The 18,645-nt window shown below is 44.6% G+C and overlaps 1 protein-coding gene across 4 annotated transcripts in view; it reads left to right on the forward strand.

Annotated features, from left to right (window-relative positions):
• Window positions 1–18,645, forward strand: part of STPG1 (sperm tail PG-rich repeat containing 1) — a 253,375-nt gene that overhangs the window by 121,488 nt on the left and 113,242 nt on the right. The window lies entirely within an intron of this gene.

Genomic DNA, 18,645 nt, shown 5'->3' on the forward strand with positions numbered 1-18,645 from the left:
ATTCCCTTACCTGGATGATTGGATGATCAAAGCCAAGTCTCCGGAGCTCGTGCTGCATCAGTTGCAGATGACAACTCAGTTGTCGTTCAGTCTGGGCTTTTCGATAAACGTGCCTAAGTCTCACCTGGAGCCCTCCCAGCGCCTCCTGTTTATAGGGGCAGTACTGGATACAACATTGAATCGTGCTTTTCCTCTGCCTCAGTGGATTCAGGACATTCAGGCGTAGATTCCAATATTTCAAAATGGAGCGGTTGTTCCAGTCCTCAAAGTCCCACACCTGCTCGGTCTGTTCGCTTCTTGAATTCTGTTGGTCACTCATGCACGTTGGCACATGAGGGCTCTCCAATGGTGCCTCCGCAGGCAGTGGTTTCAACACAAACGGGATCTTGAGGAGTCGATATCAATCTCCAGAGACGCTGCAGCAGATCTACGATGGTGGGCTGTGGAGTGCAACCTTTCCCAAGGAAGGCCGTTTTCACTGCCGCCTCCGGTGGCCACGGTCATACCGGATACTTCCACTCTAGGGTGGGGTGCTCATCTGGGGGACCTGGAGGTCTTCGGTCTCCAGTGGAACAGATGTTTCATATCAATCTGTTAGACTTGCAGGCGATACGTCTGCCTCTCAAGGCCTTCCTCCCATCCCTATGTGGTCGGTCAGTTCAAGTCTTGACGGACAACACTACCGCGATGTGGTATATAAACAAGCAGGGAGGAGTGGGGTTGTACCTTCTCTGCAAAGAGGCTCTGCGGCTCTGGTCCTGGGCACAGGACCATCAGATTTGCATATCAGCAAACCATTTGGCCTGTGTTCTCAAGGGACGTGCATACAGTCTCAGTCGGCATTTCTCGGCCGATCACGAGTGGCGTCTCCATCCGGATCTGGTCGGTCACATCTTTCGGATGTGGGGTTCTCCGGGGATAGATCTGTTTGCCACTTGGGAGAACGTGCACTGCCCATCTTTCTGCAGCCTCCAGTATCCGGAGCAAGGAGCTCTGGAGGATGCGTTTCAGATGTCTTGTTGCAACCAGTTGCTTTACGCGTTCCCCTCCATACCCTTGATTCTTCAGGTTCTGAGGAAGATTCGCCAAGATCGGGCTCAAATTATTTTAATAGCTCTGGATTGGCCGAGAAGGGTGTGGTACACAGACATTCTCCATCTCTCACTGTTCCCTCTGCTCCGTCTTCCTCTCAGGGCAGATCTCCTCTTGCAGTCGTAGGGGCAGGTTCTACACCCCCACCTCCAGAGCCTGCACCTACATGCCTGGAGATTGAACGGGGCAATCTGAGTTCTTTCTCTCTCCCACCGGAGATAGTGGATGTTATTTTATCGGCCAGGAGACACTTCACTAAGACTGTTTATGCTGGCAGGCGGGCAAAAAATGTGGCTCGGCGTGGAGAGAACAAATTTATCCCTTGAAAGCCCATCTGTCTGATGTTCTGTTGTTCCCTTTAACTTTAGCACAGAAAGGTTGTGCAGGTCCGACTGTCAAAGGCTATTTGTCAGCACTGTCAGCCTTTCTTTGCCTTCCGGATCAACCTTCCTTGTTCAAATCACCTATTGTTGTTAGGTTCCTGAAAGGTTTAACAAATACATTTCCTCCCACTTAAATCTGGTTTTGACTTTTTTAATGGGTTCACCGTTTGAACCCATGCATTCTTGTCCTTTAAGGTTATTGGTCGTTAAGACAGTTTTCCTGATAGCTATTATGTCTGCTATGCATGTGAGTGAACTTCAGGCCCTGCGTGTTAAATCTCCCTTTACCTTTACTCCCTTTCCTACATTCTTTGCTGACAAAGTGTTGCTGAAAAACAGAGCGGCTTTTCTCCCTAAAGTTGTCACTCCTTTCCATATGGGGCAATCTATTACACTTCCATCTTTTTACCCTCCTCCTCATCCTTTAAAGGAGGAAGAGAGACTCCATTGTTTGGAGCCCCAAGGGCTCTCAGTTTTTATATTGAGAGAACAAAGGACTTTTGATTTGAGGATCAACTCTTCATTGGATATATAGGAAAGAGGAAGGGCAGAGCGGTCCAGAAAAATTACTTTATCCAGGTGGGTAATTCTTTACATTAAGATCTGTTACTCGTTGGCAAAGAAGATTCCTCCTGAGGGTATTAGAGCCCATTCTACCAGGGCTAAATCTGCCACTTCAGCCCTGGCTAGAGGTGTTCCGGTGGTGGATATTTGCAAGGCAGCAACTTGGGCTTCCCTCCAAACTTTCGCAAAGCATTATTGCTTGGACGCGGAAGTTAGGTGGGACGGCCATTTTGCTCGTTCTGTGTTGCAGGATTTCTTGGTTTGACCGGTCAGGCACCCACCTCCGAGTGCGGTACTGCTTTGGGACTCTATTTATAAGGTGAGGAATTCACAGGTAGTTGTATCCATCAGAAGAACAAGTTACTTACCTTCGGTTACCTTCGGTAATGCTTTTTCTGGTGGATACACTAGCTACCTGTGAATTCCTCACAGTCCCAACTGCCTGTCTGGTCATACCAAGACTTCTGTATTACAAGTGTATATACATTTTGATAATTTTATATATGAAGGATTGTTGTACTTGTGTTACATCAATATGGTTTTATATATGTATTTATTTGAGCTATCGTGAGGTCGGTTTTCACCTCTTCGCCTCAAAGGCATGTAAAAATGGGTGAAACTGACGTCAGCACGCCGGTGAGGACCTCTTATTGTCACAGTGACGTCAGACGGAGTCGCGTGCGGAGCCGTGCAATTGTGACTTCGACGTGGAGATCTGGGAAGAAGATTTTCCGTAGAATTCTGGCACGTTGGGAGAATTCATGAGGTGAGGAATCCACAGGTAGCTAGTGTATCCACCAAAAAAGCGTTACCGAAGCTACGTAACTTGTTCATCTGTCAGACTTACATTGTTTAAGATGGCCTGGTTTAGTGGAGGTTTTGAAATGAAGCCCAAAGTATGGTTTTCTGGTAGAGACTTCTAACAGCAGATTCCTCATCTTTTTAATACTTCCCCAAGTATCAGACTGGATCCATAAAATATTCAGCAGTACCCCTGCATGGCATTAGGGGGCGCTGGTGACTCTGTGCCAATGCACTGAATGTGACGCACATGTACCTATACAGGCACCACCCATGTGTGATGATATCAGTGAATTTCCTTGTCAATAAATGCAGATTCTGATATATCTCTTGTTTGAGTTAGACACTTAAACGCTTTCAAATTCTTGAGTGTTCAAGAGAAAATTGTCACCTCCCAAATATACAGGGTTCAAATCTGTAGGGAATGTCACAAACAAATGTCTGTGACTGTCCACATCTGCTTTGCCTGCAGTGCCTATGGTTGGATCACGCATTCAATGCCTGCACAATTGCTGTTTGATGCCCTCCAAGATCATTTGAGACCAGGAACCAGGAAGCAAAGCTCTTTGTTGCAAAGCACTATAGCCTGGCCAAATGAGTTCTGTCCAGGTGCTAACTTTGGACAAGTGGGTCCTGAAAATTGTTCATAGGGGTTGCCCTTTACCATGTCTTGAACCTCTGCCACATCTTCCACTATCCTCAGAATGGCTAACAGAGAATTATGTGTCTCTCTTGCAGCAAGAAATGCAGTCTCTTTTGGCTATAAGAGCCATAGAGAATGTCCCAGCAATAGAAGTCAGTCATAGTTATTATTCCTGCTACTTCCTGGTGATGGAAAAGGACAGAGGCTCTGTTCCGTATCAAAAATTCGCCCTCTCAATGCCTTTATGAAAACAGACAAGTTCAAAATTCTCACCCTGGTCCAGGTCTTGTCTGTCCTTGACCCTGCAGAGTGGATGGTAGCACTGGACCTGCAAGATGTTTATGTTCACATCCATGTCCTGTAGCCCACAAGGTATTACCGGTGCTTCACGCTAAGCAACAAGCATTTTCAGTTTGCTGTACTCCTCTTTAGCCTTAGCAGTGTTCCCTGGTGTTCATGAAAGTGGGTGCAGCACGTCTTCAGAGGTATGGGGTCCCCGTCTTTCTCTACCTTGACGACTGGCTATTGAAGGGGGGGCTCACCCCAGGAGGTCACCCCTTACCTCAAGGCTACAGCAAATCTCTTAACATCACTTAGGCTCACTGTTAACATGCCAAAGTCACACCTGACTCCTCTGCAGATGCTCCCCTTCATTGGAGCCATTCTGGACACAGTGAAGTTTTGCTCCTATACCCCAGAAAAGAGAGTCCGGGGTATTCGGACTTTCATTCTGATGATTCATCCTCCATCCTGGATTGCAATGAGGATGACTCTGAGGCTGATAGGACTGACAGCTTTTTGCATCCTGCTTGTCATTCACACCAGATGTCATATTTTGGCTCTGCAGTGGGATCTGAGGTCCCACTGGATACAGAACCAGGAGAATCCTTCTGATCTGGTCCAGATTTCGAAGGAGACTGCAAAAGATCTGAACTGGTGTCTGAAAGGCTGCAATTGAGTCTGAGGCAGACTCCTCTCCTTACCCCACCGAGAGCTCACAGTGGTGACCAATGCATTGCTTCTGGGTGCAGGACGCCTTCTGAGAGAGATGAAGATCAGAGGCATCTGGTCTTTGGCTCCATAGCAACCTTCTGGAGCTGAGAGCTATCTGCTTGGAGTTGAATGCCTTCCTCGCTGCCATCAACGAGAATCTGGTGCAGGTGCTCACACAAAACCACTGCCATGTAGTACTGCAACAAGCAAGATGTAGCTAGACGGCCACAACCTTTTTCTGGTGACACTTCACTTGACGGGTTGCATGAATGCCACAGTGGGCAAACTAAGCTGTCGACGATTTGTGAATTGTGAATGGCAGTTAAAGCTGGAGATGGTGCAGGGTACTTCAGATGAACGGGGAGAACTCTGGCTTGATCTGTTCACCACCACCGAGAATGCGCAAAGTCAACACTTTTGTGCATTGGAGGTTCCCAGGTATTTCTTGCTTGGAGATGCGTTCCAGGTAGAGTGGAACTCGGGATTCCAGTACACCTTTCCGCAGATACCTCCCATGCCCTAGGTTCTGAAGAACATTAGGACTGACCAGGGCCAAGTCATCCTAGTGGCTCCACAATGGGCATGGAGAGTATGCTATCCTGAACTTCTGGGTCTGAGCATCAGTTCTACAGTTAAGCTGCCCAGGTTTTCTTGTTGCAGCACCAGGGCAGGTTTCCTCATCCTATGTACTTGTATGGGTAATATGAGGCAACCCTTCTGGTGAAAAAAGTTGTACACCCTAAGAATTGGGGTAGGCAGAACAGCATAACTTTTCCATTCATGATTCCTGACTGTCACAGGGCACCTCAAGAAGATGATGCCTCTCTATGACTTGCATGGCAAAAAATATGGATTAATTGTAAACATGGTTCCTTTCCTTAATCAATGAAATGTATTCACTATAATGATGGTAGCCTTGAATATTGACTACAAAAGTATTGACCTACCAAAACATTGAGGTCAAAATATTGACTACCAAATTCTTGTGAATATTGATTCTAAAATATTGTCCCACAAAAATGTCTAAAATAAAAAAATATCTAAAAGAACATTTTTGATTACAATAATAATGAGTTTTAATATTAACATTAATAATATTAAAAATATCAAAGTCTCTCTCTTGTCAGACAGATTGCTCAAGCTCCCAGAGACACTCCCCTTAGACCTCCTGGAGCAAATTTCCTCAACAGACTCTATGGGCCTCATTATGAGTGTGGCGGCCTGATGACCACCACACTTGCGTTGATGGTCGGACTGCCGCACTCCGGGCAGTCCAACTGCCCAATTATAACCCTGGCGAGCATACCCTCCAGGGGACTGCTGCCCCCCTGGGAACATGGTTCCCGATGGCATGACTGCAGTCAGAGTTGTACTTAGCCAGGGCAGTGCTGAACTCAGGACCGCTTGGCTGATTACAACTCCCCTCATTGCCAGCCTTTCCACTGCGGTTTCACCGACATGGAATGGCTGGCGGTGAGGGTGTGCTAGGGGCCACTGGGGGGCCCCTGCACTGACCATGTGTCCCTGCCCAGCACCCTCGGATTGCTCACTGTCTTCTTTGCAGACAGTGTGCATTCCGAGGTTGCTGGTTGGCCACCTCTGTGCTGTAAGCTCCTTTAATGGAACCGAGTGCTTTGAATGTTGTATTGCAATGTTTCTGCCAGTCAGACTGGTGGGAACATTGCAATAGGGCGGGGAGACGCTACTGCCTTGGTGGCGGTGTCCTCCCTTTAAGTTGGGTGGTCCCGCGGTGGGACCGGCAAACTTGTAATGAGGCCATAAATCTCCACCAGACCAATCCGAGTGGTCTGAGAGGGAAGAAAATACTTCTGAGTCGCCTTGAGGAGGAGGTTGAGAATAATCAGTATCCACTGGCCATTTGACCCTTCCCCAGATTATCAGTCAGGCTTAGATTACCCTTCTATCCGCCTACAGTAGCCCCTGAGTTCTCCAGGTTCTTTAGGTTCTTTGACTTCCTTGCACTACATATATTGCCCCAGCCCGTCTCTTCTAACCCTCCATTAGCCCAAGCCTCCTCCTCAAAACCATGAGAGTTCTCTATATCCCCAACAAGGCACCTATCTAGAGTGCCAGAAAGTTCGCTATCTGCTGTGACATCACAAGGGATAGTACCAACACAGCAAACAATACCAACAGTACTTACTGTTAGATTGATATTGTGCTGCAGTATCGGCAGACCTGGTCCTGAGCAGTGTGAGTTTCTCCACCCAGGAGGTCTGACCCTAGCTCATTTTGAATGCCCTTTAACAAAGTCCCTCGTTAATGACCTTGACAGCTGTACTGGCCAGGAGAGTGCAAGTCGGTTTCTTGAAAAAGTCTGCAGGTGCCACCATCAGCTTTCTAGACTTACTAGACGTGGCAGCTGATCCAGTTATCCTTATTTTACTCTGTGAGCCCACAGACTTCACCAAGTTTATCACAGCAGTAGGCTTTCCAGTGCTGTCAGAGCTGCTCTGTTGCTCCACCATTCCAAAACCATCTTCCCCGGGAGGGGGGAATGCACCCGGCTCGCAGCAGCATCGTCCTCACATTCCTTCCAGGCTTCACGGACTTCTGTTTTGGCACCATCTGAGACTTTGTTCCTAAAGTGAGCCTCTGCCTAGAAACTCTGAGGTAACTCGTGGTCCAAAGAAATCACAGCCACAGTGTTGTGAATGCCAAAATTACAGCGGCATCAGCGGGTAATTTGCACTCTGCAAGGCTTTAGCAGCTGCGGCAACAGTAAATGTGGCCCCACTAAGAGTATAAATGTAGATTGATAGTGTCTTTGCTGCATATATAAAGGCAGCCTTGCAACACTGGCTAGGCATTCTGCGTCCACCGGAGCGAGGGGGGGGGTATGCTGGACGAGAAGTCACTCAGCCAGAGCAGGAGAGGAGGATCTGATCAGCCACACTACACGGTTGCCATCTTGTCCCCTGGTATTATTGGGAAGCAGTCTTGTAGTGAATCGAGCTAAAAAACGTTGATCTCAGAAAATGTGGGCACAGAAGCAACTGTATCTCATACAGTCAAGAAAAGGAAATCACAGCATCAATCGCAAAGCACCGGCGTGGTTCATGCAGGTGATGATTTGAGATGGGATTACTCAGCCAACACTCCCCTTGAAGGTAATTCATCAGTTACTAAAGGCTGGGGCCACCTGGGCAACCCAATGGAGCAACCTTTGAAGCAATCTATCAGGTGATCAATAGGAAACTTCGAGGGGCTAACCGCAGGGTCGCAAATACTTGTGCCGAATGCTCTCAAAGAATGGCAGAGGTGGAGACCACAGTAGCTACACTGGAGAGAGAGGTTATGGCACAGACTAAGAAGAATGAGGCAGTTGAAGCTCACGTGATGGCCACACATTGGAAGTTGTAAGAATTTGAGAATATGGTGTGGCGCAATAACCTGAGGGTACTTGGGGTCCTGGAAAGGGTGGAAGGAACAGATACTCGCAAATTTATAATGGACCTATTTCTGAATAATTTTCCAGAATTGCCCCAATGGACTGGCATCTGGAAGAACAGTGAGCTCACAGGTTTCTGTTCAAACAGCACCCGCAACATCTACAGGACGTGGGCAAACCACGCTCAATCTTGATCTTTTTTAGGACATTATTTGTTAAGACAGACAATATTTGAGCTTTCCCGTCAAGATAAGAAGCACGTTCACGAGGGATTTTCTTTTTTTCGTCCGTCCTGACTTTTGTCATGCTACTGTTGAGAGACGTTGCTGCTTAAGACAATAGATGCAACCATTTCAAGACAAAAGAGCGCAGGCATTTTTACAGGTTCCTGCCAAGCTGGAAGTTGTTGTTTCCGATGAGGTGCATTTTTGTCACCTTGGAAGTTGTTGCAAAAGATTTTCTGGATAAGTTGAAACCTGGCAGCCGTACCTCAGCAATCCATTATGGTCATACTGCTTAAGGCAGAGAAGATGGATGACCGAGTGGCTGAGAATGTAACAGCTTTAATGATGTTGATGATGATGGTTATAAAGATGGTTATAATAGGTCTGGTTTTGGTTTGGGCTTGGATTCTTTTTTTCTTCCTTTTTGTTGAAGGGTTTCTCTCATTAAGGCCTTTGGGGATCTTTTTTTACTGGGGGGATGAGTTTTTTTGTGGTGTTGTCTCTGCTATGTCAGACATGGGAAGGAGGGTACACCACCATCTACGGACCTGGTTGGTCCATTTTGCCCAAAGTGGCAAGGCTGGGGTTGGTTGGGGGGGAAGGGGTTAGCATTGGGGATGAGGGGGTGGGTTGAGGGGGCATGGCACAGAGCCTGTTTGTTGGCCGGATAGGCAAAGACATTAGGTTTATGGTGTCAGCATAAAGGTTGGTATTGAGGAGCAGTCTTGCTGTTTTTTTTAGCAACTGGGAAATTAAATTGGCTCTATGGATTCTGCTCAGCTCTTGGACCCTCCAGAGCTTCTGGCTGATTGTCAAGGGGCACTCTGTTTTTTTTACCATTATCTGGTATGATGTGTAGCAATATTCGTATCTGCATGATTAATATTTGTGGTCTGAATGACAGGGACAAGAGGCGGAGGGTGGCGTTAGTGAAAGCAGATATCATTTGTCTCCAAGAAACGCATATCCCCCAGGGGAAGAGAAGTCTTTTTGCGGACTTGGAGTTTTCACTCCTTGCTTGCACCTGTCAGGGTTTAGGATCCAGAGGGGTGGACATTCTCGTAGACAGGCTAACTTTTCAGTGATTCGGAGTACCACAGATAAAGGGGTAGGTGGGCCATCCTGGAGTGTTGTGTAGGAAGAGGAAGATTTACACTATGTTCCGTATATGGGTCCAATTTGGATGAGGCTAGTGTCCTTAATTTTCTAAATGTTGAAGTAACCTCCTGGCCTGCTCCTCTTGTGTTATGTGGGGATTTCAATATACATCTAGAGATCAAGAAAGACTTAGCAGGGACTCAAGTGTACACTGGTAGGAAACTGCTAGAGCTAAGGTCACTTCAACAATTGGTTCAAGGGCACGGACTGGTTGACATGTGGGGCAAATATATGGCCTCCAATCCTGGATATACTTTCTTTTTGGCCCCACACAATAAACTGGTGCACTTAGATTATGTTTTTGTCTCTACTGTGCTTTGTCATCAGGCACTAGTGAAGAGATTTTCTAGGGTCCTGTCGGACCACAAACCATTAGTATTGGAAGTTCCGGTCAGTGGTTTTAGCAGACCATGCACTAATTGGACATTCAATAGAAAACTACTTTTTGACATAGAGTATGTAGCACATTTGCATGATTGGACAGCGGAGTTCTTGAACATTAACAGGGGCACAGCTATAGATTGGGTGGTTTGTGTCAGCGAGACTGGATCCCCGGGGTTTGCATCTGTTCCCAATATGTTCACCTCTTGGCAGCTCCAAACTCTACTAGCTATCATAGCACAGAGTTAAAGAATGGCCAAGTGGGGGATGGGATTTTAGGTTGGGAACAGCGGGAAGGAGACCTGTGGAAGCAAGAGTTAAGAACACAATAGCAAGGTTATTCACATTAATCTTCATTAACTTTGTTTTAATTATGTATGCTCTAATAACATGAGAGATCAAGAACTTTTCAATAACGTGGCCTTTTCATAATCATATACTCTGAACATTGAACTCTCTCAAGTTAATCCTTAGAATAGCAATTACGTCATAACAAGAATCAATGAGTACATTCGTTCCCAAAGAATTAACTGCTGTAGGATTCATGAATGATACTGTAGAATAGGCAAACTGACTAAACTGGTTTTGTCTAGAAAGATCACACTCTGTTTGATCTGAGGTTCAAGATTCAATTGCCCAGAAATTATTGCGCACCTTATTGCCCGACTGCGCATCAAGACTCAAATGCCTCGAAATGATTGCGCGCTCTGCCGATCTGAACTGCAAGGGTTAATTGCTAAGAATGAATTGCGCACACTGTTGCCGATTCAACCATCAAGATTCAAATGCCTCGACATGATCGCGCACTCTGCCAATCCGAACTGCAAGGGTTAATTGCCAAGAATGAATGGCGCACACTGTTGCCGATTCAACCATCAAGATTCAAATGCCTCGAAATGATCGTGCACTCTGCCGATCCGAACTGCAAGGGTTAATTGGCAAGAATGAATCGCGCACACTGTTGCCGATTCAACCATCAAGATTCAAATGCCTCGAAATGATCGCGCACTCTGCTGATCTGAACTGCAAGGGTTAATTGCCAAGAATGAATCACGCACACTGTTGCAGATTCAACCATCAAGATTCAAATGCCTCGAAATGATCGCGCACTCTGCCGATCCGAACTGCAAGGGTTAATGGCCAAGAATAAGTCGCGCACACTGTAAATCACAAGACCAAAACTCAAAATATTTCTAGAAACGGAGTCGAGGGCCTACCCCGACCTCTGCCTTACCGCCCTGCTTGAAGATCAGCAAAATAATGAAGACAGGGCCAGGTAAATGCCTCAGTAGGCCTCCGGAACAGGAGTTTAGGAAAATGCTGCGGCTCTGCACTGGGACCTCTGAATAGTGAGCACGTGGAGCTGTGCTGGGTCCCTTAAATAGACCCAAGCCCCGCCCACATGCCACACCCAGCCAGGCTGCAGGAAAGGCTTTAAAATGAACAATACATTACAAACAGCATTAATGACATTTCAAGATAAATACCTGCAATGCAAAAGGTTAATATACAATATCAACACATAATGCATGAATTATTACATTGCATAAGGTTTGTCATTTTGCATTATGCTGCCCGTAGAGCGTGCACTGTCCTGGTATTGACAGTTTGGGATGCCCTTAAAGCAGCTATATGGGGGAATCACTAAACTTCTCTCTATTTCAACAGAAGGAGAAACACTAGGAGATCTGGGTGCTCTATGCGGCCTTGTCATTAGTGAAGGAGCAGCAGACAAAGCTAATAGCTGGGAAATTGGATAGCACAGGAATCAAACAGGCGATTGCAGTCTTGAGAACAAAAATCTTTCGTTTTTTCGTGGAGGAAACAGCTGCCTAAATTTTCAGCTATTAAAAAAAAATGAGTTTGGGGAAAATGTGGGGGGCTTATTGTCATTATGTTTTAGGTAGAAGGATAAGGAAAGAGAGATATAAGTGATGCTGGACTCAAATGGGCATATAGTGGGATCTCCTGCTGAAATAGCCAAGGTTTTTCGGGACTACTATCAAGAGCTGTATTCAGAGGCGGTGTCATTCCCCATCGGGAGTACAAGCACCTGCTAAAGGGAATTGATAAAAACAACAACTCACTCCAGGGAATAGGGATGCCCTGGAGGCAGTAATCTCGGAGGATGAAATTGAAGAAGCAATTAACTCTTTATCCACTGGTAAAGCTACAGATCCTGCTAATTTACCACTAGAATTTTATAAAACTTTTGTTCAGAAGATAAATCAGGACTTGCTGGCAACTTTTTAAAGTGCTCAGACGGGGGAGATGCCTCTCTTTTGGGAGGAAACAACTATTGTGATATTCAGGAAAAAAGGGAAACCCCCTCTAAACCCAGGGTCCTATAGATCAATTTCATATATTAACTGTGGTGCTAAAATTTATCCCAAAATAATTTCCAATCGCTTAGGCAGAGTAATCTCGTCTTTAGTTTCACAATGACAGCATGGTTTCATTCCATCTCGGGGCATGGTAGGTCACGTTCGAAGGGCAATTACAATATTTGATATTTCCACAGCTACTAAAACAGAAATGAGCCTAATATTGCTAGATGCTGAATAATAATTTGATTGGGTATCATAGGGTAATCTATGCGCAGGTCTTCAGTGGCAAGGCTTTGGACCATGCTTTATTCAGGCTATTAAGACATTATATGAAACTCCAAGTGACAGACTTCAAATTATGGGTTATAAATTTGAGAAAATCTTGCTCTCCATTATTATTTGCCCTCTACATTAAGTCCTTCATTTCTCTGCTAGAAAGGAACTCTCGAATTCCCCCACTGGTGGTGAATCTGGTTAGTAACAAGGTTCTTGACTACGCAGATGATATAGCAGTGATACCTACTAACCCTCTGAGGCTATAAAGGAGCTAGAGAAAAAAGCGGAATCTATCTTTAGGGTTGTACTCTGGGAACAAGCTCAATGTGGCAAAAACACAGATTATATGCACAAAGGGTACCTGCTTTGAGGACCCTCTGGGAGTAGGAATTACATCAAAGATAGATCACCTGGTTACGCTGATTTTGGCTCCTCTCCTAGGACAGGTAGGGCAAGTTCTCAGGTGAATGAATTGTTTATGTCTCTCATTGGTAGGAAGGTGTAACATCTTGAAAATTATAACCTTACCCATGCTCCTGAATCTATTCAGAGCTATCCCTCTAGAATTTGGCAAAGTTAGGCTAGGTAAATTCAATAGTGTATGCTACAGCTTTATTTGGGAATTTAAAAAGCCAAGAAGGACTTCTAAATTAATGGTATTGCCTAAAGACGGCATGGGTTGAGCTGTTCCGAACCTTACATTGTATTATTGGTCCTGTGTGCTTCAACATTTGGGTATATTGGTCATGGGTAGAACAAGAAACTTATCTCCAGCGGAATCTACATCAATCTATGAGCTAATACTGGCTCTGGATGCCAAGGGCTGGCTGGTGAAAAATATTGAACCTAGTTATCATAAGAAAATAAAATTTAAGTTTTTACAAGGGCCATGTAAGGTGTGGCAACAGGTCAAAAGATCGATTGGGCTTCAGAAATTCAATTATCATACACCTCCCAGGGGGATGCCGGCACTACCTGAGGTTTTCCATGATGCAGTAGGACTACCATGGGCACAGTAGAGGGTTACGTTATTGGGGATCTCTTTGAGGAGAGGAAAATGCAGTCCTTTGGTGATCTCCAAGAGACATTCAATCTGTCTAGGGTAGATGTCTTTGCATTTCTCCAGATTCTGGATTTTCTCAATAATTTGGATCAGACTCTATTCTCACCTGTCCGGGTCCCGCTAGTCGACGATGTTGATAAAAGAGCAAGGATTGGGACATTTTATTCATTGTTAAAAGGATTGCCATTAATCTGGAGTCTCAGAATTCTCAATGGAAAAGTGGACTTGAGATTGAAGGGCTACTTCTCCAGGAGTCACTAGATCTTAGCAGTAGAGTATTGATTATAGTGGAACTAAAGAATCAGCATTATAAAACAGTATTCAACCGCAGTGTGCTGGGGGTCCGACCATCAACATTGTAATGTGGTGGTCCAACTGCCTCCGTGAATACGGCGGTCCATGAATTGCCGTACTTGTATTGAGGCCCTAAGTTTTGAAAAATGAACAAACTTCACATTTCGTCAGGTATTTCAATCTTTGCAGTATTTCACGTACAAGCAAAAACCAAATAGAAATTTCTGTACAAAAACTTGATTGCTTACGCTTTTTTCAAGAGAATTTTACTGCTAAATTTATGATACCTTCCCCACAAAACCGACATCTTTAGAATTTTTCCCATTAAATTAATATTTTATTTGAAATGTTCTTAAATTCTATGTGAACTTCACAATTCTAACAAAAATTTGAGAAAAAACGTTTATGAGGTTTACAGAGGTAAATACCTGTAACAGACTCCTAGTTTTACTATGCATCCCACATGTTCTCAATTGCATGTATTTAGAGTATGAAATTGTTTTGTGGTTGCAAGCCCTGTACTTTGCAAACTCACACGGTTTGTTACCACAAAAGTGTGTTTTGCACTGTTTGTTGGAAAAGTGCTCTGTTTCACAAAAGGGGTTTTACAACTCATTTCGAATCACAGATATGAGTGTGTCTTAAAAGACAAGCAGTGCCTCCTAATTGTAAGTTTCAATGAAATGTATCAATGCTTTTGTGACTACAATTGCAGTTGGAAACCACTGATCATTTTACGGCCCCCAAATTGAAATCATAAATGATTCACAGTGGCAAGCTGTCCCCATGCAACAGCTTCACCTTTGAGAATTGAGGCAAGAGGCTTTATGGGGAGCAGACATATCTCCCAGGGACACTGCATGCTCTTCCCGAAGTCTTCCTTGTATTTCAACATTTTCTGTTTTTTATAAGGAGCACACGTCCCTTTAAGGGGTAGGTCAACTTTCGAAAGAACGAGTTGCAGAAAGGTGAGCTCACAGGCCTTCATCACTGTGGTTGCATACATTTGTAGAGGATTTCAAAATGTGACCTGCCTCATTAATATTCATTAGGCAGGAGTTTTTGCAACCTCCTACAAATATATATTTTGTGATGCAAATTGTTAGTATGTTAATTATATTGCAAAATAAGGGGAAGTTCTGAAACCAATCAGTGCCAGTTTGCATATCCTGGTTTGTGAACTGTCCTTAGTACATCAAACCCCAGGTCCGATATTGTAGCAGCCCTGTGCCACCCTGGACAATATAGCATTTAGTGGAATTGTGAATAAGCTTTCACTTTCTTGACTCTAATCTCAGACCAGGTTAGGAGAACGTATCACTGTTAGCATATTAAAGCAAAATTGGCCATTAAACTGCTAGGATAATGCAATGCTTATGGTTTTAAATAAATACTGTTAAATAATACATGAATAAATAAATAAATAATACAGTGGAGCTTGCAATCCCTGTATAAAAGTTTATCTCTAATTTCCTTATTACAGGTGACTTGTGATACATCTACTTGCCTGTAACAAAGAAATTATGTAGCCACGCCAAAGTAATAACCCATAGGAGTTGAGTTCTATTGTCATAATGCCTGCTAGCTGAGCCAGCAGTCAAGATAAAAGGCAGAACATGGAACATAAACAGCAAAAAGAAAACCTCATTTTTTCTGCTCCTGCTCTTTTTCTAGATGAACAATGATCAGCAGAAAGGAGATATGTTTAATCTGACTTTTATTAAATTGATTCTCGCAACAAATCTAGCTGCTTTTTTAATCTGTTTAATTTTGCACTACAGATTTTACTTTTATTTCATGCATTTACACACACCCTATCACTTTCATAAGGTAATGCAAAACACTTATGGTCTCCCCACCAGACCCATTACACGTTTTCCACTGGGCTGACCAATGTAGAACAAGGTTTCTTCCTGCCAGCCCAGTGGAAAGTGTGGGGAGGCATTGGACTTGGCTCCACATGGAGCCGAGTCCAATGCCTTCGCACAGGGAGGCCGTCCTGCACCCTCAGAATGCACACTGTCTGTAAAGCAGACAGTGCACATTCCAAGCATGCTGGGTAGAGAACAATCTGCATGGGAAGTGCTGGGGCCCCACTGTGGCCCCCAGCACTTGTTCTCCACCAGCCTTTTCATGGTGGGGTCCCTGCCATGAAAAGGCTGATGAAGAGCAAGGTTGTAATCAGCCAGGTGGTGCTGAGTTCAGAGCCGCCATGGCTGACTGCAACCAAGACCACCGTCACCCTTTCGGGATCTGTGATCTTTGCGGGGAGGGTGGTCTTTAGGCGAGTCCGCCCCTCTAACTCGTAATGTGACGGTCAGACTGCCACAGCCAAGGCGTTCCGACTGCCACTGCGAGGCTGGTGGTCTTGTGATGACCAGCCTCGAAATGAGGCCCTAAGCATTTAGGCAGTTTGTAGGAAAGGTGATGGTGTGACTATGTATTATAATCAATAATGTGCTCCCTGCCATACATTATAAGGATACTGCAAGTTACTGTGGAATTCCATGACCGTCTAAAAAAACGTGGCCTTCAGCATCGATCCTCTAGATTGTCACGGAAATACTCAAGCCCATATTTATACTTTTTTAGCGCCGCATTTGCGTAATTTTTTTACGCAAAAACAGCGCAAACTTACAAAACACAATTGTATTTTGTAAGTTTGTGCCGATTTTGCATCAAAAAACGGCGCAAATGCGGCGCTAAAAAAGTATAAATATGGGCCTGAGTAACTTGCAATATTCTTAAGTACCTCAGGGGGTACTTCAGCCCATATATACTTTCAGTTCCCTGGTTTTTCATACATGTCCTAGTACTGATATTTCACACAATGTGCGTTATATGAACATTGGCATTGATTACATCTTTAAGCCAATATATTTATTTGCATATAATTTTTTACATTTTTATAAAAAGTGTGAATTATTTTATAACAAATTATATCAAATTTAAACAGCAAAATAGACTCATTTGAACTTTTCATTTTTTCTGTGTCTTGTTCACATCAAATTTTGTTTCTATGAGGTTCATATGATGACAGTTTGTGTGTGCATATCCTTGTAGAAACTCTCACACTTGTTTTTCTTTTGTTTCGACTACCTTTATATTTAGAATAATCCTCCCTGTACTCTATTTAAATGATCACAAGGAAGCTGAGTCAGGTAGGGTGTGTTTAACAGAAATGATTAATTCTTTCTGCGCACACAGGGAATGTCTACTATGTAGAGTACTTATGTGCAATTAGTGTGATATGCCTATGGGCGCTCTCGTGTTCCTCTCACCTGGCTTTGCGGGTTGGTGTTGATATATTAAACCAGTTAGGCTGCCAAAATCAAGTGGTATAAATTGTAAGAGACTGTATAATCGAACCCACAACTTGGCAACATAAGGATATTGTATCAGATGCCACCGAGGATGCCCATGCGGCATGGGGTTGTGGGCCGAGTATCTTATACACGTACAGAACGCTGCAATATTTGCAAGATTCTTAAGGTGCAGTCGCTGAGAGGAGAGAGTGGAGTATTATTCTATAAGATACCAAAATGACACTGGATATACTGCTATTGAAGCACTCCTTGGACACTCTAAATTTAGAGAAAACATTGTTTACACCTAGAGTTCTGGCATTTCATGCCCTCACACTCAAATTAATCTACATTAATGTCTGATTGTGTGGTGCGGCTTATGCTGTGCTTGGACAAAGTTAGACTGTGGCTACCGAAAACCCAGCTTCAGATTCACAGCTCAGAGACTTCAGTGAAACGTGCGTAGTTCTTGTTAGCAAATTGGCAAAACATCCTCACTTAGGGCCTCATTCACGAGGCCCATGGCTCATCGCGGCACAGCAAGTTGCGGCAGAAATGCACAGTATCTACAAGATATGGTGCATTGCTGTCCTCTCCCTCTGCTTTGGCGCACAAATTGCTGCCTAGCGCAAACGCAGGCACCCTTGCATCACGGTGCAAGGGCTCCTGCGTTGTGGGGATGATTGTTTTTTGTGCAGGAAGGAACACCTTCCTGCACAAAAACAATCACAAGAGGTGTTTTCCTCCTTCTATATGTGCTGCAGAATGCAGCTGACATAGAAAGAGGAAAAACAGGGAGAAATAAAGATGTTTCTCCCTGTTGTGTCACTCTTATACCACCCCTGAGGTAGTGTAGGTATCTGACAAATTCCCAGACTTGCACATCTGGGAATGCATCAGATTCCTTGGGTTCCATGGGTGTTGCGTGGGAACACCCCAAACAACACCCATGGAGCACCCCTTTCACGCAGTGTTATGTGTAAAAGTGTTCCATATTTACAAGGCCATGAAAAGCTATACAAGGGGGCTTTGCGTGGCCTTGTAAATATGGGCTGGCACACTGTGCCTCTAGAGCGTAAAAATAATGATGCTCTGGTGGTGCAGTGTGCTGCTAGGGCCTCGTAAATGAAGCCCCTAGATTCTTAGGGGCATATGTACAAGAAAGTGGAGCATCGGTCAGTTGCGCCACTTTTTGTGCATTGCCCCTACCCCACCTAACGACACCATGATTGCACCGTATTTACAATACGGTGCACCATGGCAGTCGCTAGGACAATAGTGTCAGAATTGTTTACGCGGTTGTGGTACTTTGCCGCACTTAAAGCTACTGCAGCAAAGCACAGGGAGGCCCATTGCTTGAAATAGGAGCGTCATTTTAACCCATGCTCTGAGCAGGCATTAAAAGTGACAGAAAATATGGCACAGTGACATGTTGTAACTTTCATTGTGCCATTTTTTCGGGCCTCCTAAAGTCTGACCGCCCCCCTTGCATACATTATGGTGGTCAATATGACATTGGTGGTAAATCCTGCTTACCGCCGTAGTGACGGCCACCAACATATCATCGCAGAGGCGAACATCCATTCGCCAAATTATGACACACACACACGCTAAACCGACAGAATACTGCCACAAACACAAATTCTTCAGACCAAAGATAAGTGCTAAAGTGTTGGTACGAACACCCACACCTTCACACCAACAAAACAACGCCCTCCACATTATGACC

This window comes from Pleurodeles waltl, chromosome 3_1, assembly GCF_031143425.1.
Source record: "Pleurodeles waltl isolate 20211129_DDA chromosome 3_1, aPleWal1.hap1.20221129, whole genome shotgun sequence".
Classification (NCBI taxonomy): Eukaryota; Metazoa; Chordata; class Amphibia; order Caudata; family Salamandridae; genus Pleurodeles; species Pleurodeles waltl.